This window comes from Pseudophryne corroboree, chromosome 1 (assembly GCF_028390025.1).
Source record: "Pseudophryne corroboree isolate aPseCor3 chromosome 1, aPseCor3.hap2, whole genome shotgun sequence".
In the NCBI taxonomy this organism is placed as follows: domain Eukaryota; kingdom Metazoa; phylum Chordata; class Amphibia; order Anura; family Myobatrachidae; genus Pseudophryne; species Pseudophryne corroboree.
This window is the reverse complement of record NC_086444.1, coordinates 866,793,416-866,811,426: the sequence shown is the minus strand read 5'-3', so window position 1 is coordinate 866,811,426 and position 18,011 is coordinate 866,793,416. Positions and strand designations below refer to the sequence as shown.

Sequence of the window (18,011 nt, the reverse complement as noted above, 5' to 3'; positions counted from 1 at the left end):
GAAAAGCTTTAACAGAAAAAACAAAGCTCATCTACAGCCACACCACACTGGATACGCCCAATCTCATCTGATCTTGGAAGCTAAGCGGTGTTGGGTCTGGTTAGTACTTGGATGGGAGACCACCTGGGAATACAAGGTGCTGTAGGTATTTTTATACTGCCAACACCGTTCTGTTGATGCATTCCATTTTCAAACTTATTCATTTATGTACCAGTAGTTAGAAGTAGAAAAGCTCTAGCTGAAAACACAAAGGTCATCTACAGCCACACCACACTGGATACGCCCAATCTCATCTGATCTTGGAAGCTAAGCAGTGCTGGGCCTGGTTATTACTTGAATGGTAGACCACCTGGGAATACAAGGTGCTGGAGGTATTTTTATACTGCCAACACCGTTCTGTTGATGCATTCCATTTTCAAACTTATTCATTTATGTACTAGTAGTTAGAAGTAGAAAAGCTCTTACAGAAACCAAAAAGCTCATCTACAGCCACACCACACTGGATACGCCCAATCTCATCTGATCTTGGAAGCTAAGCAGTGTTGGGCCTGGTTAGTACTTGGATGGGAGACCAACCGGGGAATACAAGGTGCTGTAGGTATTTTTATACTGCCAACACCATTCTGTTGATGCATTCCATTTTCAAACTTATTCATTTATGTACCAGTAGTTAGAAGTAGAAAAGCTCAAGCATAAACCACAAAGCTCATCTACAGCGACACCACACTGGATACACCCAATCTCATCTGATCTTGGAAGCTAAGCGGTGTTGGGCCTGGTTAGTACTTAGGTGGGAGACCACCTGGGTATACAAGGTGCTGTAGGTATATTTATACTGCCAACACCGTTCTGTTGATGCATTCCATTTTCAAACTTATTCATTTATGTACCAGTAGTTAGAAGTAGAAAAGCTCTAACAGAAACTGTAATGCTCATCTACAGTCACACCACACTAGATATGCCCAATCTCATCTGATCTTGGAAGCTAAGCAGTGTTGGGCCTGGTTAGTACTTGGATGGGAGACCACCTGGCATTACAAGGTGCTGTAGAAATTTTTAAACTGCCAACACTGTTCTGTTGATGCATTCCATTGTAAATCTTTTTCAATTATGTACCAGTAGTTAGAAGTAGACAATCTCTAACAGAAACCACAAAGATCATCTACAGCCACACCACACTGGATATGCCCAATCTCGTCTAGTTTTGGAAGATAAGCAATGTTGGGCCTGGTTAGTACTTGGATGGGAGACCACCTGGGAATACAAGGTGCTGTAGGTATTTTTATACTGTCAACACCGTTCTCTTGATGCTTACATTTTCAACCTTTTTCATTTATGTACCAGTAGGTAGAAGTAGAAAAGCTCCAACAGAAAAATCAATCCTCATCTACAGCCACACCGCACTGGATACGCCCAATCTCATCTGATCTTGAAAGCTAAGGCCTGTTGGGCCTGGTTAGTACTTGGATGGGAGACAGCCTGGGAATACAAGGTGCTGTAGGTATTTTTATACTGCCAACACCGTTCTATTGATGCATTCCATTTTCAAACTTATTCATTTATGTACCAGTAGTTATAAGTAGAAAAGCTCTTACAGAAACCACAAAGCTGATCTACAGCCACACCACACTGGTTGCTCACAAACTCATCTAATCTTGGAAACTAAGCAGTGTAGTCCTGGTTAGTACTTGGATGGGAGACCACCTTGGAATACAAGGTGCTGTAGGTATTTTTATATTGCCAACACCGTTCTGTTGATGCATTCCATTTTCAAACTTATTCATTTATGTACCAGTAGTTAGAAGTAGAAAAACTCCAACAGAAAAATCAAAGCTCATCTACAGCCACACCACACTGGATACGCCCAATCTCATCTGATCCTAGACGCTAAGCAGTGTTGGACCTGGTTCGTACTTGGATGGGAGACCACCTGGGAATACAACGTGCTGTAGGTATTTTTATACTGCGAACACCATTCTGTTGATGCATTACATTTTCAAATTTATTCATTTATGTACCAGTAGTTAGAAGTAGAAAAGCTCCAACAGAAAACACAAAGATCATCTACAGCCACACCACACTGGATACGCCCAATCTCGTCTAGTTTTGGAAGATAAGCAATGTTGGGCCTGGTTAGTACTTGGATGGGAGACCACCTGAGAATACAAGGTGCTGTAGGTATTTTTATACTGCCAACACCATTCTGTTAATGCAATCCATTTTCAAACTTATTCATTTGTGTACCAGTAGTTAGAAGTAGAAAAGCTCCAACAGAAAACACAAAGATCATCTACAGCAGTGTGGGCCACATAAAAAAATGAAACGAAGCCGAGGGCCACTAAGCTATACTGCGGTATTTAGAATCTAAATTTTAATTTATGATTGTAATGAGACCTTTTCTAGACTCATAAGACCATAAAAAAGACTTCAAAAGATAATTATTGTAATTTAATGAATGAAACATGGTCTACTTTACCTTTGTTATTATAATAAGTTCATATCAGTGGGAAACTTGGCATTGTTTTTGCTTGGCCAGCTTGTCGATGTTGGCATCAATGTTAGAAGTCGCTATGCGCAGAGTATTCTCAAGATGTTGGTCTGTAAGCTGAGTTCTTGTCTTGGACTTTGCGTTCTTCATCCTTGAGAAGAATTGCTCACATAAGTATGTGCTTCCTAACAAAGCACACATCTTCAAAGCGTGCTGCCAGAGATAAGGGAATGTGTCCTGAGAAATGTAGTCTTTGTAAAACGTAAACAAGGGCACATTGAAGAATTTTTCTCGCAAAGATGAGTTGTTTTGGAGATCAAGCAGCTCCATTTGTACTGAGCCTGGCATATTGGCAGCATTGACAGTAAAAGGCATAGAAAATAAATCGAAAAAAGACTGTTGATTACGGAAATCACTAAATCTGTCTTCAAACTCACTTCGCATCATGCTTAATTTTGTAGCGTAAACACCAGGAGACAAACAGTTGGACTCACCGAGAAGCTTAAAATGTGTAAAGTCTTTTTTCGTGAGTTGTGCCTCTCAAAGTTTGAGCTTTTCTACAAAAGTTTTAATGTGATCAAACAGAGTGTGCACCAGCTGATCCTTGGATTGTAGCCGCGTATTTAGGTCATTCATATGCAAGGAGATGTCGGTCACAAAGGCAAAATCTGAAATCCACTTTGGATCATTAAATTCTGCAATCGGCTTCCCCTTGGTTTGCATGAACTCTTCTATTTCACTTCTTAAGTCAAAGACTCTCTTAAGTACCTTCCCTCTGCTCAACCAACGCACCTCACTATAATAAACCACGTCGCCGTGATCCGCTTGGCACTCTTGTGTCAAAAATTCTTGGAATTGACGATGCTTCAATCCTCGTGCCCTAATAAAGTTGACTACAGACACAATAACTTTCATTACATTCTCAAATCCAATCGTTTTCGCACACAAATTCTCCTGGTGGATTAAACAGTGGTACTGGATGAGATCTTTTCCTTCTAGTTCCGGTTCTTTTTTTAAAAGTGCAACAAACCCTTCATTCCTTCCCACCATAGCAGGGGCACCATCAGTTACCACTCCCACAAGGTTGGATAAGCTGAAGTCGAAACGCTGGAGTGTTTTCTTGGTGGCTTCCAGAATATCAGTGCCTTTCGTCGTTCCCTTCATAGGTACAAGCGCTAGCAGCTCTTCTGTCACATTGAAGTGTTGATCAATGCCACGGACAAAGATAGCCAGTTGTGCTGTATCCTTCACATCTGTGCTCTCATCTAAAGCAAGTGAATATGACTTAAATGCGTACAGCCGTTTTTTTAAAGTTCCTTCAATGTCATTGGCAAGTTCTTCGACACGTCGTGCTACAGTTACACCAGACAAACTCAATTTTTTAAACAGTTCGTTATTCTTTGGATAGAGAATTTCCCCAGCAGCGATGAGACACTTTTACGAACTCACCGTCCAAGAAGGCTTTTGTTTTTTTAGCAATTTTTTCAGCTATTACATAACTTGCTTTGACGCACGCTTCACTCTCTTCCATATGCCTTTTAAAAGTACCCTGCTGGCGTTTTAGATCTTTTTGGAGATCGTTCACTTTATCCACACGAGGTTGCCCTGGAAGGTGATTGAACTTGGACGCATGTTTTGTCTCATAGTGTCGCTTTATATTGTATTCTTTTAATACTGACAATGACTCACGACAAACTAAACACACTGGCTTATCGTCAATCTCCACAAAAAAGTACAAATTGGTCCACCTTTGATTAAAAAGCCGGGAACATTCACTTGTTTTATGCTTTTTACTTGTAGACGCCATGGCAAAGCAGATGAACCTAAACAATGATCCCACTGTTCACGACTGAGTGACTGTAGAACAAAATCTGCTTCTATTTATAGCTGACTATAGAAAAAATAAGTAATAAAGACTCAATGAAGTATACACTCCAGCCCGTGTGTGCTTGTAGGACAGATTTGTATGAGAAGTACTCCTCAGATCCCTGTGAGCTTGCCTTTAAAATTCCCCTGTCACCAGCTCACAATGGAAGCTGCCATTTTGAAGCATGAAACAAAATCCAACTCAACACTAGTTCTTTGGTATGGAGGCTTCTGGCGTGTAGCTTTATGTCAAGCTAAAAACAATCAATAAAGAAATGTAAGCATATATAAAATAATCCTGATAGGTTACTGGGGCATATAGCATGGGTACAGCCACAGAATACATTCTATAGATGGGACAATATATATATATATATATCCAAAATGAGGCACTCAAGGAGACATGCAGCAGATAAAAACGCTGTATTTCAAGATGTAGGTCTAACCTAACGTTTTCAGGGTCTCCCCCTTCCTCAGGACCTCAATACAGACCACAACAGACACACACACAAATCCAATTTAAATACCCCCCGCACACTGACTTACCCGCCACCTTGATTCCTGCTTGCGTCACCTGCCTGTACAGCTGGAAACATCACGTGTCTCTGTCATTACAGAGCTGGTAACCAGGGAAAACGCATAGCATGCGTTCCACCAGGGATCCAACTTCCGCGTTCGAGAGACCAGCCACGGAGTTCCGCTCTGACGGCTGACAATCGCTGGGGACAATATAGGTGGGGGCTATAATATAAACAAAACACCAATGAAAATAGTTACAGAAATAATAAAAAGAGCATAGATAGCAGTAGTTAATACAGAGAAATACCAACCGAGATTAACTGAACACTTTTTGCCAGACTGATAACATTGTCAATATTCACCAGACCCATCGATGGTGTTACTCCTACACCTTAGTCATGGGTGAGTGAGTAAGTAAGGTGTAGGAGTAACACCGAAACAGCTGTCGGGTGTGCTGTGAATCTGTTTGGCATTATGATCGGACCTTTCTTATGATGACACTTGTGGCTAAGTACCCCTTCTACATTTTGAATATTCTATCTACCGGTCTATGCCTGTTTTTATGCACATATAAATGTACTTTTGTGCTACTAAAATACTTTTGCATGATAAATGGATGTTTGCTGGCCTTTTTTTAAATATATATATACACACACACAATGTATCATAGGTGGTAGAAACACATCTCAGAAATCACAGCCCCCATTATTCCCATCCCCACCCCCATACACAGACATTACATCTGCCATTGTCATTCCCACCCCAGCACCCACCACATATACAGGAATCACAGCCCCCATTATTCCCAACCCCACCCCCATACAGACATTAAATCTGCCATTATCATTCTCTCCCCAGCTCCACCACCACATAGGGCCTATAATCCATATATAGTCCAGAATAGGACTGGACTTATATGGCTGTACCACTGGACTTATTCGGCTATATCACTGGACTGGACTTATACGGCAGTACCACTGGACTTATACGGCTGTACCACTGAACTTATACGGCTGTATCAATGGACTGGACTTATACGGCAGTACCACTGGACTTATATGGCACTACCACTGGACTTATACGGCTGTATCACTGAACTGGACTCATACGGCAGTATCACTAGACTGGTGGGTATAATGTGGGCATGCTTTCACAATATTGCTGCTGTCTGTCTGTCTGTGATGGGGGGAGGGAGGGTATGATAGCGCCTATGTCAAGACATAGGTGCTATCATACCCTCCCTCCTCCCCATCACAGACAGACAGCAGCATTGTCAAAGCATGCTCCCTGCCATCTCTGCTCTTAACACTTAATACACCCCCTGCTGGGTCCCCCGCCACGCCCCCTGCCCTCAATACTAATTTATTCACTGCCATGCTCAGGCTGCCGCACCCCCGTCCCCGCCGCTCCCGCACGCCGGGTTCCTGCACTGCCCCCTGCCCTCAACACTTATACACTTTTATTCTCCTGCCGCAGCCCCCCCCCCCCCCGCGCCGGGTCCCCGCCGCACACAGCCATGCTCAGGCTGCATACATGCTGCCGCACCCCCTCCGCTCCCGCCCGCCGGGTTCCCGCACTGCCCCCTGCTCTCAATGGTAACTTGCCGCACCCCCCCCAGCCGGGTCCCCGCCGCTCTCACCCACCTATTCAACACTGCAGGCGGAGGGAGACACAGGGAGGGAGACACAGTAAGGGTGACCAGACCACTGACCAGCCTAAGAGGAGCTACTCCCCTTCTTCACAGGCAACCAGTGACAGTGCGGGGGAGTCACATGACTCCGGGAAAGGGAAAAAAAAAATTTTTTTTTTGTGTTCATATGTGCGCTGCGGGCGGGCGCGTCGGCGGGCCATGGAAACCATAGCAGCGGGCCACCTGTGGCCCGCGGGCCACGGGTTGAAGACCCCTGATCTACAGCCACACCACACTGGATACGCCCAATCTCGTCTAGTTTTGGAAGATAAGCAATGTTGGGCCTGGTTAGTACTTGGATGGGAGACCACCTGGGAATACAAGGTGCTGTAGGTATTTTTATACTGCCAACACCGTTCTGTTGATGTATTCCATTTTCAAGCTTATTCATTTATGTACCAGTAGTTAGAAGTAGAAAAGCTCCAACAGAAAAATCAAAGCTCATCTACAGCCACACCACACTGGATACGCCCAATCTCATCTGATCCTGGACGCTAAGCAGTGTTGGACCTGGTTCGTACTTGGATGGGAGACCACCTGGGAATACAAGGTGCTGTAGGTATTTTTATACTGCGAACACCATTCTGTTGATGCATTACATTTTCAAATTTATTCTTTTATGTACCAGTAGTTAGAAGTAGAAAAGCCCAACAGAAAAAAACAAAGCTCATCTATAGCCACACCACACTGGATACGCCCAATCTCATCTGCTCTTGGAAGCTAAGCAGTGTTGGGCCTGATTAGTATTTGGATGGGAGACCACCTGGGAATACAAGGTGCTGTAGGTATTTTTATACTGCCAACACTGTTCTGTTGATGCATTTCATTTTCAAACTTATTCATTTAAGTACCAGTAGTTAGAGGAGGAACAGATCCAACAGAAAAAACAAAGCTCATTTACAGCCACACCACACTGGATACGCCCAATCTCATCTGATCTTGGAAGCTAAGCAGTGTTGGGCCTGGTTAGTACTTGGATGGGAGACCACCTGGGAATACAAGGTGCTGTAGGTATTTTCATACTGCCAACACCGTTCTGTTGATGCATTCCATTTTCAAACTTATTCATTTATGTACCAGTAGTTAGAAGTAGAAAAGCCCAACAGAAAAAAACAAAGCTCATCTATAGCCACACCACACTGAATATGCCCAATCTCATCTGATTTTGGAAGCTAAGCAGTGTTGGTCCTGGTTAGTACTTGGATGGGAGACCACCTGGGAATACAAGGTGCTGTAGATATTTTTATACTGCCAACACCGTTCAGTTGATGCATTCCATTTTCAAACGTATTCATTTATGTACCAGTAGAAGGAAGTAGAAAAGCTCTAACAGAAACCACAAAGATCATCTACAGCCACACCACACTGGATACGCCCAATCTCATCTGATCTTGGAAGCTAAGCAGTGTTGGGCCTGGTTAGTCCTTGGATAAGAGGCCACCTGAGAATAAAAGGTGCTGTAGGTATTTTCATACTGCCAACACCGTTCTGTTGATGCATTCCATTTTCAAACTTATTCATTTACTGTATGTACCAGTAGTTAGAAGTAGAAAAGCTTTAACAGAAAAAACAAAGCTCATCTACAGCCACACCACACTGGATACGCCCAATCTCATCTGATCTTGGAAGCTAAGCAGTGCTGGGCCTGGTTAGTACTTGGATGGGAGACCACCTGGGAATACAAGGTGCTGGAGGTATTTTTATACTGCCAACACCATTCTGTTGATGCATTCCATTTTCAAACTTATTCATTTATGTACCAGTAGTTAGAAGTAGAAAAGCTCAAGCATAAACCACAAAGCTCATCTACAGCGACACCACACTGGATACACCCAATCTCATCTGATCTTGGAAGCTAAGCGGTGTTTTGCCTGGTTAGTACTTAGGTGGGAGACCACCTTGGTAAACAAGGTGCTGTAGGTATATTTATACTGCCAACACCGTTCTGTTGATGCATTCCATTTTCAAACTTATTCATTTATGTACCAGTAGTTAGAAGTAGAAAAGCTCTAACAGAAACTGTAATGCTCATCTACAGTCACACCACACTAGATATGCCCAATCTCATCTGATCTTGGAAGCTAAGCAGTGTTGGGCCTGGTTAGTACTTGGATGGGAGACCACCTGGCATTACAAGGTGCTGTAGAAATTTTTAAACTGCCAACACTGTTCTGTTGATGCATTCCATTGTAAATCTTTTTCAATTATGTACCAGTAGTTAGAAGTAGACAATCTCTAACAGAAACCACAAAGATCATCTACAGCCACACCACACTGGATATGCCCAATCTCGTCTAGTTTTGGAAGATAAGCAATGTTGGGCCTGGTTAGTACTTGGATGGGAGACCACCTGGGAATACAAGGTGCTGTAGGTATTTTTATACTGCCAACACCGTTCTCTTGATGCTTCCATTTTCAACCTTTTTCATTTATGTACCAGTAGGTAGAAGTAGAAAAGTTCCAACAGAAAAATCAATCCTCATCTACAGCCACACCGCACTGGATACGCCCAATCTCATCTGATCTTGAAAGCTAAGGCCTGTTGAGCCTGGTTAGTACTTGGATGGGAGACAGCCTGGGAATACAAGGTGCTGTAGGTATTTTTATACTGCCAACACCGTTCTATTGATGCATTCCATTTTCAAACTTATTCATTTATGTACCAGTAGTTATAAGTAGAAAAGCTCTTACAGAAACCACAAAGCTGATCTACAGCCACACCACACTGGTTGCTCACAAACTCATCTAATCTTGGAAACTAAGCAGTGTAGTCCTGGTTAGTACTTGGATGGGAGACCACCTTGGAATACAAGGTGCTGTAGGTATTTTTATATTGCCAACACCGTTCTGTTGATGCATTCCATTTTCAAACTTATTCATTTATGTACCAGTAGTTAGAAGTAGAAAAGCTCCAACAGAAAAATCAAAGCTCATCTACAGCCACACCACACTGGATACGCCCAATCTCATCTGATCCTAGACGCTAAGCAGTGTTGGACCTGGTTCGTACTTGGATGGGAGACCACCTGGGAATACAACGTGCTGTAGGTATTTTTATACTGCGAACACCATTCTGTTGATGCATTACATTTTCAAATTTATTCATTTATGTACCAGTAGTTAGAAGTAGAAAAGCTCCAACAGAAAACACAAAGATCATCTACAGCCACACCACACTGGATACGCCCAATCTCGTCTAGTTTTGGAAGATAAGCAATGTTGGGCCTGGTTAGTACTTGGATGGGAGACCACCTGAGAATACAAGGTGCTGTAGGTATTTTTATACTGCCAACACCATTCTGTTAATGCAATCCATTTTCAAACTTATTCATTTGTGTACCAGTAGTTAGAAGTAGAAAAGCTCCAACAGAAAACACAAAGATCATCTACAGCCACACCACACTGGATACGCCCAATCTCGTCTAGTTTTGGAAGATAAGCAATGTTGGGCCTGGTTAGTACTTGGATGGGAGACCACCTGGGAATACAAGGTGCTGTAGGTATTTTTATACTGCCAACACCGTTCTGTTGATGTATTCCATTTTCAAACTTATTCATTTATGTACCAGTAGTTAGAAGTAGAAAAGCTCCAACAGAAAAATCAAAGCTCATCTACAGCCACACCACACTGGATACGCCCAATCTCATCTGATCCTGGACACTAAGCAGTGTTGGACCTGGTTCGTACTTGGATGGGAGACCACCTGGGAATACAAGGTGCTGTAGGCATTTTCATACTACCAACACCGTTCTGCTGATGCATTCCATTTTCAAACTTATTCATTTATGTAACAGTAGTTAGAAGTAGAAAAGCCCAACAGAAAAAAACAAAGCTCATCTATAGCCACACCACACTGGATACGCCCAATCTCATCTGCTCTTGGAAGCTAAGCAGTGTTGGGCCTGATTAGTATTTGGATGGGAGACCACCTGGGAATACAAGGTGCTGTAGGTATTTTTATACTGCCAACACTGTTCTGTTGATGCATTCCATTTTCAAACTTATTCATTTATGTACCAGTAGTTAGAGGAGGAACAGATCCAATAGAAAAAACAAAGCTCATTTACAGCCACAGCACTCTGGATACGCCCAATCTCATCTGATCTTGGAAGCTAAGCAGTGTTGGGCCTGGTTAGTACTTGGATGGGAGACCACCTGGGAATACAAGGTGCTGTAGGCATTTTCATACTGCCAACACCGTTCTGTTGATGCATTCCATTTTCAAACTTATTCATTTATGTACCAGTAGTTAGAAGTAGAAAAGCCCAACAGAAAAAAACAAAGCTCATCTATAGCCACACCACACTGAATATGCCCAATCTCATCTGATTTTGGAAGCTAAGCAGTGTTGGTCCTGGTTAGTACTTGGATGGGAGACCACCTGGGAATACAAGGTGCTGTAGATATTTTTATACTGCCAACACCGTTCAGTTGATGCATTCCATTTTCAAACTTATTCATTTATGTACCGTAGAAGGAAGTAGAAAAGCTCTAACAGAAACCACAAAGATCATCTACAGCCACACCACACTGGATACGCCCAATCTCATCTGATCTTGGAAGCTAAGCAGTGTTGGGCCTGGTTAGTCCTTGGATAGGAGGCCACCTGAGAATAAAAGGTGCTGTAGGTATTTTCATACTGCCAACACCGTTCTGTTGATGCATTCCATTTTCAAACTTATTCATTTATGTACCAGTAGTTAGATGTAGAAAAGCTTTAACAGAAAAAACAAAGCTCATCTACAGCCACACCACACTGGATACGCCCAATCTCATCTGATCTTGGAAGCTAAGCAGTGCTGGGCCTGGTTAGTACTTGAATGGGAGACCACCTGGGAATACAAGGTGCTGGAGGTATTTTTATACTGCCAACACCGTTCTGTTGATGCATTCCATTTTCAAACTTATTCATTTATGTACTAGTAGTTAGAAGTAGAAAAGCTCTTACAGAAACCAAAAAGCTCATCTACAGCCACACCACACTGGATACGCCCAATCTCATCTGATCTTGGAAGCTAAGCAGTGTTGGGCCTGGTTAGTACTTGGATGGGAGACCAACCGGGGAATACAAGGTGCTGTAGGAATTTTTATACTGCCAAACCATTCTGTTGATGCATTCCTTTTTTAAACTTATTCATTTATGTACCAGTAGTTAGAAGTAGAAAAGCTCAAGCATAAACCACAAAGCTCATCTACAGCGACACCACACTGGATACACCCAATCTCATCTGATCTTGGAAGCTAAGCGGTGTTGGGCCTGGTTAGTACTTAGGTGGGAGACCACCTGGGTATACAAGGTGCTGTAGGTATATTTATACTGCCAACACCGTTCTGTTGATGCATTCCATTTTCAAACTTATTCATTTATGTACCAGTAGTTAGAAGTAGAAAAGCTCTAACAGAAACTGTAATGCTCATCTACAGTCACACCACACTAGATATGCCCAATCTCATCTGATCTTGGAAGCTAAGCAGTGTTGGGCCTGGTTAGTACTTGGATGGGAGACCACCTGGCATTACAAGGTGCTGTAGAAATTTTTAAACTGCCAACACTGTTCTGTTGATGCATTCCATTGTAAATCTTTTTCAATTATGTACCAGTAGTTAGAAGTAGACAATCTCTAACAGAAACCACAGAGATCATCTACAGCCACACCACACTGGATATGCCCAATCTCATCTAGTTTTGGAAGATAAGCAATGTTGGGCCTGGTTAGTACTTGGATGGGAGACCACCTGGGAATACAAGGTGCTGTAGGTATTTTTATACTGCCAACACCGTTCTCTTGATGCTTACATTTTCAACCTTTTTCATTTATGTACCAGTAGGTAGAAGTAGAAAAGCTCCAACAGAAAAATCAATCCTCATCTACAGCCACACCGCACTGGATACGCCCAATCTCATCTGATCTTGAAAGCTAAGGCCTGTTGGGCCTGGTTAGTACTTGGATGGGAGACAGCCTGGGAATACAAGGTGCTGTAGGTATTTTTATACTGCCAACACCGTTCTATTGATGCATTCCATTTTCAAACTTATTCATTTATGTACCAGTAGTTATAAGTAGAAAAGCTCTTACAGAAACCACAAAGCTGATCTACAGCCACACCACACTGGTTGCTCACAAACTCATCTAATCTTGGAAACTAAGCAGTGTAGTCCTGGTTAGTACTTGGATGGGAGACCACCTTGGAATACAAGGTGCTGTAGGTATTTTTATATTGCCAACACCGTTCTGTTGATGCATTCCATTTTCAAACGTATTCATTTATGTACCAGTAGTTAGAAGTAGAAAAGCTCCAACAGAAAAATCAAAGCTCATCTACAGCCACACCACACTGGATACGCCCAATCTCATCTGATCCTAGACGCTAAGCAGTGTTGGACCTGGTTCGTACTTGGATGGGAGACCACCTGGGAATACAACGTGCTGTAGGTATTTTTATACTGCGAACACCATTCTGTTGATGCATTACATTTTCAAATTTATTCATTTATGTACCAGTAGTTAGAAGTAGAAAAGCTCCAACAGAAAACACAAAGATCATCTACAGCCTCACCACACTGGATACGCCCAATCTCGTCTAGTTTTGGAAGATAAGCAATGTTGGGCCTGGTTAGTACTTGGATGGGAGACCACCTGAGAATACAAGGTGCTGTAGGTATTTTTATACTGCCAACACCATTCTGTTAATGCAATCCATTTTCAAACTTATTTATTTGTGTACCAGTAGTTAGAAATAGAAAAGCTCCAACAGAAAAATCAAAGCTCATCTACAGCCACACCACACTGGATACGCCCAATCTCATCTGATCCTGGACGCTAAGCAGTGTTGGACCTGGTTCGTACTTGGATGGGAGACCACCTGGCAATACAAGGTGCTGTGGGTATTTTTATACTGCCAACACCATTCTGTTGATGCATTCCATTTTCAAACTTATACATTTATGTACCAGTAGTTAGAGGTAGAACAGATCCAACAGAAAAAACAAAGCTCATTTACAGCCACACGACACTGGATACGCCCAATCTCATCTGATCTTGGAAGGTAAGCAGTGTTGGGCCTGGTTAGTACTTGGATGGGAGACCACCTGGGAATACAAGGTGCTGTAGGCATTTTCATACTGCCAACACCGTTCTGCTGATGCATTCCATTTTCAAACTTATTCATTTATGTACCAGTAGTTAGAAGTAGAAAAGCCCAACAGAAAAAAACAAAGCTCATCTATAGCCACACCACACTGGATACGCCCAATCTCATCTGCTCTTGGAAGCTAAGCAGTGTTGGGCCTGATTAGTATTTGGATGGGAGACCACCTGGGAATACAAGGTGCTGTAGGTATTTTTATACTGCCAACACTGTTCTGTTGATGCATTCCATTTTCAAACTTATTCATTTATGTACTAGTAGTTAGAAGTAGAAAAGCTCTTACAGAAACCAAAAAGCTCATCTACAGCCACACCACACTGGATACGCCCAATCTCATCTGATCTTGGAAGCTAAGCAGTGTTGGGCCTGGTTAGTACTTGGATGGGAGACCAACCGGGGAATACAAGGTGCTGTAGGTATTTTTATACTGCCAACACCATTCTGTTGATGCATTCCATTTTCAAACTTATTCATTTATGTACCAGTAGTTAGAAGTAGAAAAGCTGAAGCATAAACCACAAAGCTCATCTACAGCGATACCACACTGGATACACCCAATCTCATCTGATCTTGGAAGCTAAGCGGTGTTGGGCCTGGTAAGTACTTAGGTGGGAGACCACCTGGGTATACAAGGTGCTGTAGGTATATTTATACTGCCAACACCGTTCTGTTGATGCATTCCATTTTCAAACTTATTCATTTATGTACCAGTAGTTAGAAGTAGAAAAGCTCTAACAGAAACTGTAATGCTCATCTACAGTCACACCACACTAGATATGCCCAATCTCATCTGATCTTGGAAGCTAAGCAGTGTTGGGCCTGGTTAGTACTTGGATGGGAGAATACCTGGCATTACAAGGTGCTGTAGAAATTTTTAAACTGCCAACACTGTTCTGTTGATGCATTCCATTGTAAATCTTTTTCAATTATGTACCAGTAGTTAGAAGTAGACAATCTCTAACAGAAACCACAAAGATCATCTACAGCCACACCACACTGGATATGCCCAATCTCGTCTAGTTTTGGAAGATAAGCAATGTTGGGCCTGGTTAGTACTTGGATGGGAGACCACCTGGGAATACAAGGTGCTGTAGGTATTTTTATGCTGCCAACACCGTTCTCTTGATGCTTACATTTTCAACCTTTTTCATTTATGTACCAGTAGGTAGAAGTACAAAAGCTCCAACAGAAAAATCAATCCTCATCTACAGCCACACCGCACTGGATACGCCCAATCTCATCTGATCTTGAAAGCTAAGGCCTGTTGGGCCTGGTTAGTACTTGGATGGAAGACAGCCTGGGAATACAAGGTGCTGTAGGTATTTTTATACTGCCAACACCGTTCTATTGATGCATTCCATTTTCAAACTTATTCATTTATGTACCAGTAGTTATAAGTAGAAAAGCTCTTACAGAAACCACAAAGCTGATCTACAGCCACACCACACTGGTTGCTCACAAACTCATCTAATCTTGGAAACTAAGCAGTGTAGTCCTGGTTAGTACTTGGATGGGAGACCACCTTGGAATACAAGGTGCTGTAGGTATTTTTATATTGCCAACACCGTTCTGTTGATGCATTCCATTTTCAAACTTATTCATTTATGTACCAGTAGTTAGAAGTAGAAAAGCTCCAACAGAAAAATCAAAGCTCATCTACAGCCACACCACACTGGATACGCCCAATCTCATCTGATCCTAGACGCTAAGCAGTGTTGGACCTGGTTCGTACTTGGATGGGAGACCACCTGGGAATACAACGTGCTGTAGGTATTTTTATACTGCGAACACCATTCTGTTGATGCATTACATTTTCAAATTTATTCATTTATGTACCAGTAGTTAGAAGTAGAAAAGCTCCAACAGAAAACACAAAGATCATCTACAGCCACACCACACTGGATACGCCCAATCTCGTCTAGTTTTGGAAGATAAGCAATGTTGGGCCTGGTTAGTACTTGGATGGGAGACCACCTGAGAATACAAGGTGCTGTAGGTATTTTTATACTGCCAACACCATTCTGTTAATGCAATCCATTTTCAAACTTATTCATTTGTGTACCAGTAGTTAGAAGTAGAAAAGCTCCAACAGAAAACACAAAGATCATCTACAGCCACACCACACTGGATACGCCCAATCTCGTCTAGTTTTGGAAGAATAAGCAATGTTGGGCCTGGTTAGTACTTGGATGGGAGACCACCTGGGAATACAAGGTGCTGTAGGTATTTTTATACTGCCAACACCGTTCTGTTGATGTATTCCATTTTCAAACTTATTCATTTATGTACCAGTAGTTAGAAGTAGAAAAGCTCCAACAGAAAAATCAAAGCTCATCTACAGCCACACCACACTGGATACGCCCAATCTCATCTGATCCTGGACGCTAAGCAGTGTTGGACCTGGTTCGTACTTGGATGGGAGACCACCTGGCAATACAAGGTGCTGTGGGTATTTTTATACTGCCAACACCATTCTGTTGATGCATTCCATTTTCAAACTTATACATTTATGTACCAGTAGTTAGAGGAAGAACAGATCCAACAGAAAAACAAAGCTCATTTACAGCCACACCACACTGGATACGCCCAATCTCATCTGATCTTGGAAGGTAAGCAGTGTTGGGCCTGGTTAGTACTTGGATGGGAGACCACCTGGGAATACAAGCTGCTGTAGGCATTTTCATACTGCCAACACCGTTCTGCTGATGCATTCCATTTTCAAACTTATTCATTTATGTAACAGTAGTTAGAAGTAGAAAAGGCCAACAGAAAAAAACAAAGCTCATCTATAGCCACACCACACTGGATATGCCCAATCTCATCTGCTCTTGGAAGCTAAGCAGTGTTGGGCCTGATTAGTATTTAGATGGGAGACCACCTGGGAATACAAGGTGCTGTAGGTATTTTTATACTGCCAACACTGTTCTGTTGATGCATTCCATTTTCAAACTTATTCATTTATGTACCAGTAGTTAGAGGAGGAACAGATCCAACAGAAAAAACAAAGCTCATTTACAGCCACACCACACTGGATACGCCCAATCTCATCTGATCTTGGAAGCTAAGCAGTGTTGGGCCTGGTTAGTACTTGGATGGGAGACCACCTGGGAATACAAGGTGCTGTAGGCATTTTCATACTGCCAACACCGTTCAGTTGATGCATTCCATTTTCAAACTTATTCATTTATGTACCAGTAGAAGGAAGTAGAAAAGCTCTAACAGAAACCACAAAGATCATCTACAGCCACACCACACTGGATACGCCCAATCTCATCTGATCTTGGAAGCTAAGCAGTGTTGGGCCTGGTTAGTCCTTGGATAGGAGGCCACCTGAGAATAAAAGGTGCTGTAGGTATTTTCATACTGCCAACACCGTTCTGTTGATGCATTCCATTTTCAAACTTATTCATTTATGTACCAGTAGTTAGAAGTAGAAAAGCTTTAACAGAAAAAACAAAGCTCATCTACAGCCACACCACACTGGATACGCCCAATCTCATCTGATCTTGGAAGCTAAGCGGTGTTGGGTCTGGTTAGTACTTGGATGGGAGACCACCTGGGAATACAAGGTGCTGTAGGTATTTTTATACTGCCAACACCGTTCTGTTGATGCATTCCATTTTCAAACTTATTCATTTATGTACCAGTAGTTAGAAGTAGAAAAGCTCTAGCTGAACACACAAAGGTCATCTACAGCCACACCACACTGGATACGCCCAATCTCATCTGATCTTGGAAGCTAAGCAGTGCTGGGCCTGGTTAGTACTTGAATGGTAGACCACCTGGGAATACAAGGTGCTGGAGGTATTTTTATACTGCCAACACCGTTCTGTTGATGCATTCCATTTTCAAACTTATTCATTTATGTACTAGTAGTTAGAAGTAGAAAAGCTCTTACAGAAACCAAAAAGCTCATCTACAGCCACACCACACTGGATACGCCCAATCTCATCTGATCTTGGAAGCTAAGCAGTGTTGGGCCTGGTTAGTACTTGGATGGGAGACCAACCGGGGAATACAAGGTGCTGTAGGTATTTTTATACTGCCAACACCATTCTGTTGATGCATTCCATTTTCAAACTTATTCATTTATGTACCAGTAGTTAGAAGTAGAAAAGCTCAAGCATAAACCACAAAGCTCATCTACAGCGACACCACACTGGATACACCCAATCTCATCTGATCTTGGAAGCTAAGCGGTGTTGGGCCTGGTTAGTACTTAAGTGGGAGACCACCTGGGTATACAAGGTGCTGTAGGTATATTTATACTGCCAACATCGTTCTGTTGATGCATTCCA

At 42.4% G+C, this 18,011-nt stretch overlaps 9 non-coding genes and 51 pseudogenes across 9 annotated transcripts; all 60 read left to right on the top strand.

Moving 5' to 3' along the window:
• Positions 1 to 29: 29 nt before the first annotated feature.
• Positions 30 to 148, top strand: LOC134933840 (5S ribosomal RNA). The gene has a single exon (XR_010179764.1). It is a non-coding gene; the product is annotated as a 5S ribosomal RNA (ribosomal RNA).
• Positions 149 to 255: 107 nt separating this feature from the next.
• Positions 256 to 374, top strand: LOC134933413 (5S ribosomal RNA; annotated as a pseudogene).
• Positions 375 to 481: 107 nt separating this feature from the next.
• Positions 482 to 601, top strand: LOC134943759 (5S ribosomal RNA; annotated as a pseudogene).
• A 107-nt stretch (positions 602 to 708) lies between these two features.
• On the top strand, positions 709 to 827 carry LOC134940444 (5S ribosomal RNA). The gene has a single exon (XR_010181407.1). It is a non-coding gene; the product is annotated as a 5S ribosomal RNA (ribosomal RNA).
• Positions 828 to 934: 107 nt separating this feature from the next.
• LOC134938427 (5S ribosomal RNA) lies at positions 935 to 1,053 on the top strand (annotated as a pseudogene).
• A 107-nt stretch (positions 1,054 to 1,160) lies between these two features.
• On the top strand, positions 1,161 to 1,279 carry LOC134936508 (5S ribosomal RNA; annotated as a pseudogene).
• A 106-nt stretch (positions 1,280 to 1,385) lies between these two features.
• On the top strand, positions 1,386 to 1,504 carry LOC134943741 (5S ribosomal RNA; annotated as a pseudogene).
• A 107-nt stretch (positions 1,505 to 1,611) lies between these two features.
• Positions 1,612 to 1,729, top strand: LOC134951774 (5S ribosomal RNA; annotated as a pseudogene).
• Positions 1,730 to 1,836: 107 nt separating this feature from the next.
• LOC134944450 (5S ribosomal RNA) lies at positions 1,837 to 1,955 on the top strand (annotated as a pseudogene).
• A 107-nt stretch (positions 1,956 to 2,062) lies between these two features.
• Positions 2,063 to 2,181, top strand: LOC134935314 (5S ribosomal RNA; annotated as a pseudogene).
• Positions 2,182 to 6,780: 4,599 nt separating this feature from the next.
• Positions 6,781 to 6,899, top strand: LOC134934315 (5S ribosomal RNA; annotated as a pseudogene).
• Positions 6,900 to 7,006: 107 nt separating this feature from the next.
• LOC134957584 (5S ribosomal RNA) lies at positions 7,007 to 7,125 on the top strand (annotated as a pseudogene).
• Positions 7,126 to 7,232: 107 nt separating this feature from the next.
• Positions 7,233 to 7,351, top strand: LOC134945734 (5S ribosomal RNA; annotated as a pseudogene).
• A 107-nt stretch (positions 7,352 to 7,458) lies between these two features.
• LOC134948860 (5S ribosomal RNA) lies at positions 7,459 to 7,577 on the top strand. Its single transcript, XR_010183049.1, has one exon. It is a non-coding gene; the product is annotated as a 5S ribosomal RNA (ribosomal RNA).
• A 107-nt stretch (positions 7,578 to 7,684) lies between these two features.
• Positions 7,685 to 7,803, top strand: LOC134948385 (5S ribosomal RNA; annotated as a pseudogene).
• A 107-nt stretch (positions 7,804 to 7,910) lies between these two features.
• LOC134937796 (5S ribosomal RNA) lies at positions 7,911 to 8,029 on the top strand (annotated as a pseudogene).
• A 112-nt stretch (positions 8,030 to 8,141) lies between these two features.
• Positions 8,142 to 8,260, top strand: LOC134934750 (5S ribosomal RNA). Its single transcript, XR_010179794.1, has one exon. It is a non-coding gene; the product is annotated as a 5S ribosomal RNA (ribosomal RNA).
• Positions 8,261 to 8,367: 107 nt separating this feature from the next.
• LOC134941383 (5S ribosomal RNA) lies at positions 8,368 to 8,486 on the top strand (annotated as a pseudogene).
• A 107-nt stretch (positions 8,487 to 8,593) lies between these two features.
• Positions 8,594 to 8,712, top strand: LOC134938416 (5S ribosomal RNA; annotated as a pseudogene).
• A 107-nt stretch (positions 8,713 to 8,819) lies between these two features.
• Positions 8,820 to 8,938, top strand: LOC134936506 (5S ribosomal RNA; annotated as a pseudogene).
• Positions 8,939 to 9,044: 106 nt separating this feature from the next.
• LOC134949225 (5S ribosomal RNA) lies at positions 9,045 to 9,163 on the top strand (annotated as a pseudogene).
• A 107-nt stretch (positions 9,164 to 9,270) lies between these two features.
• On the top strand, positions 9,271 to 9,388 carry LOC134951762 (5S ribosomal RNA; annotated as a pseudogene).
• A 107-nt stretch (positions 9,389 to 9,495) lies between these two features.
• LOC134944444 (5S ribosomal RNA) lies at positions 9,496 to 9,614 on the top strand (annotated as a pseudogene).
• Positions 9,615 to 9,721: 107 nt separating this feature from the next.
• Positions 9,722 to 9,840, top strand: LOC134935307 (5S ribosomal RNA; annotated as a pseudogene).
• Positions 9,841 to 9,947: 107 nt separating this feature from the next.
• Positions 9,948 to 10,066, top strand: LOC134934307 (5S ribosomal RNA; annotated as a pseudogene).
• Positions 10,067 to 10,173: 107 nt separating this feature from the next.
• LOC134938560 (5S ribosomal RNA) lies at positions 10,174 to 10,292 on the top strand (annotated as a pseudogene).
• A 107-nt stretch (positions 10,293 to 10,399) lies between these two features.
• LOC134945667 (5S ribosomal RNA) lies at positions 10,400 to 10,518 on the top strand (annotated as a pseudogene).
• Positions 10,519 to 10,625: 107 nt separating this feature from the next.
• LOC134953323 (5S ribosomal RNA) lies at positions 10,626 to 10,744 on the top strand (annotated as a pseudogene).
• A 107-nt stretch (positions 10,745 to 10,851) lies between these two features.
• LOC134948317 (5S ribosomal RNA) lies at positions 10,852 to 10,970 on the top strand (annotated as a pseudogene).
• Positions 10,971 to 11,076: 106 nt separating this feature from the next.
• Positions 11,077 to 11,195, top strand: LOC134933225 (5S ribosomal RNA; annotated as a pseudogene).
• A 107-nt stretch (positions 11,196 to 11,302) lies between these two features.
• LOC134939212 (5S ribosomal RNA) lies at positions 11,303 to 11,421 on the top strand. Its single transcript, XR_010181388.1, has one exon. It is a non-coding gene; the product is annotated as a 5S ribosomal RNA (ribosomal RNA).
• A 107-nt stretch (positions 11,422 to 11,528) lies between these two features.
• Positions 11,529 to 11,648, top strand: LOC134953168 (5S ribosomal RNA; annotated as a pseudogene).
• A 106-nt stretch (positions 11,649 to 11,754) lies between these two features.
• LOC134940322 (5S ribosomal RNA) lies at positions 11,755 to 11,873 on the top strand. The gene has a single exon (XR_010181403.1). It is a non-coding gene; the product is annotated as a 5S ribosomal RNA (ribosomal RNA).
• Positions 11,874 to 11,980: 107 nt separating this feature from the next.
• Positions 11,981 to 12,099, top strand: LOC134938405 (5S ribosomal RNA; annotated as a pseudogene).
• Positions 12,100 to 12,206: 107 nt separating this feature from the next.
• Positions 12,207 to 12,325, top strand: LOC134935397 (5S ribosomal RNA; annotated as a pseudogene).
• Positions 12,326 to 12,431: 106 nt separating this feature from the next.
• LOC134943730 (5S ribosomal RNA) lies at positions 12,432 to 12,550 on the top strand (annotated as a pseudogene).
• A 107-nt stretch (positions 12,551 to 12,657) lies between these two features.
• LOC134951751 (5S ribosomal RNA) lies at positions 12,658 to 12,775 on the top strand (annotated as a pseudogene).
• A 107-nt stretch (positions 12,776 to 12,882) lies between these two features.
• On the top strand, positions 12,883 to 13,001 carry LOC134944437 (5S ribosomal RNA; annotated as a pseudogene).
• Positions 13,002 to 13,108: 107 nt separating this feature from the next.
• On the top strand, positions 13,109 to 13,227 carry LOC134939425 (5S ribosomal RNA; annotated as a pseudogene).
• Positions 13,228 to 13,334: 107 nt separating this feature from the next.
• On the top strand, positions 13,335 to 13,453 carry LOC134941096 (5S ribosomal RNA; annotated as a pseudogene).
• Positions 13,454 to 13,560: 107 nt separating this feature from the next.
• LOC134953257 (5S ribosomal RNA) lies at positions 13,561 to 13,679 on the top strand (annotated as a pseudogene).
• A 107-nt stretch (positions 13,680 to 13,786) lies between these two features.
• On the top strand, positions 13,787 to 13,905 carry LOC134945621 (5S ribosomal RNA; annotated as a pseudogene).
• A 107-nt stretch (positions 13,906 to 14,012) lies between these two features.
• Positions 14,013 to 14,132, top strand: LOC134943665 (5S ribosomal RNA; annotated as a pseudogene).
• Positions 14,133 to 14,239: 107 nt separating this feature from the next.
• Positions 14,240 to 14,358, top strand: LOC134936236 (5S ribosomal RNA). The gene has a single exon (XR_010180480.1). It is a non-coding gene; the product is annotated as a 5S ribosomal RNA (ribosomal RNA).
• A 107-nt stretch (positions 14,359 to 14,465) lies between these two features.
• LOC134950211 (5S ribosomal RNA) lies at positions 14,466 to 14,584 on the top strand (annotated as a pseudogene).
• A 107-nt stretch (positions 14,585 to 14,691) lies between these two features.
• LOC134936501 (5S ribosomal RNA) lies at positions 14,692 to 14,810 on the top strand (annotated as a pseudogene).
• Positions 14,811 to 14,916: 106 nt separating this feature from the next.
• LOC134947601 (5S ribosomal RNA) lies at positions 14,917 to 15,035 on the top strand (annotated as a pseudogene).
• A 107-nt stretch (positions 15,036 to 15,142) lies between these two features.
• On the top strand, positions 15,143 to 15,260 carry LOC134951740 (5S ribosomal RNA; annotated as a pseudogene).
• A 107-nt stretch (positions 15,261 to 15,367) lies between these two features.
• Positions 15,368 to 15,486, top strand: LOC134944430 (5S ribosomal RNA; annotated as a pseudogene).
• A 107-nt stretch (positions 15,487 to 15,593) lies between these two features.
• LOC134935302 (5S ribosomal RNA) lies at positions 15,594 to 15,712 on the top strand (annotated as a pseudogene).
• A 107-nt stretch (positions 15,713 to 15,819) lies between these two features.
• Positions 15,820 to 15,939, top strand: LOC134945353 (5S ribosomal RNA; annotated as a pseudogene).
• Positions 15,940 to 16,046: 107 nt separating this feature from the next.
• LOC134941085 (5S ribosomal RNA) lies at positions 16,047 to 16,165 on the top strand (annotated as a pseudogene).
• Positions 16,166 to 16,271: 106 nt separating this feature from the next.
• On the top strand, positions 16,272 to 16,390 carry LOC134953345 (5S ribosomal RNA; annotated as a pseudogene).
• Positions 16,391 to 16,497: 107 nt separating this feature from the next.
• Positions 16,498 to 16,616, top strand: LOC134954342 (5S ribosomal RNA; annotated as a pseudogene).
• Positions 16,617 to 16,723: 107 nt separating this feature from the next.
• On the top strand, positions 16,724 to 16,842 carry LOC134958863 (5S ribosomal RNA). Its single transcript, XR_010187128.1, has one exon. It is a non-coding gene; the product is annotated as a 5S ribosomal RNA (ribosomal RNA).
• A 107-nt stretch (positions 16,843 to 16,949) lies between these two features.
• On the top strand, positions 16,950 to 17,068 carry LOC134933223 (5S ribosomal RNA; annotated as a pseudogene).
• Positions 17,069 to 17,175: 107 nt separating this feature from the next.
• Positions 17,176 to 17,294, top strand: LOC134933794 (5S ribosomal RNA). The gene has a single exon (XR_010179762.1). It is a non-coding gene; the product is annotated as a 5S ribosomal RNA (ribosomal RNA).
• A 107-nt stretch (positions 17,295 to 17,401) lies between these two features.
• Positions 17,402 to 17,520, top strand: LOC134951464 (5S ribosomal RNA; annotated as a pseudogene).
• Positions 17,521 to 17,627: 107 nt separating this feature from the next.
• Positions 17,628 to 17,747, top strand: LOC134943589 (5S ribosomal RNA; annotated as a pseudogene).
• A 107-nt stretch (positions 17,748 to 17,854) lies between these two features.
• LOC134946709 (5S ribosomal RNA) lies at positions 17,855 to 17,973 on the top strand (annotated as a pseudogene).
• Positions 17,974 to 18,011: the final 38 nt, after the last annotated feature.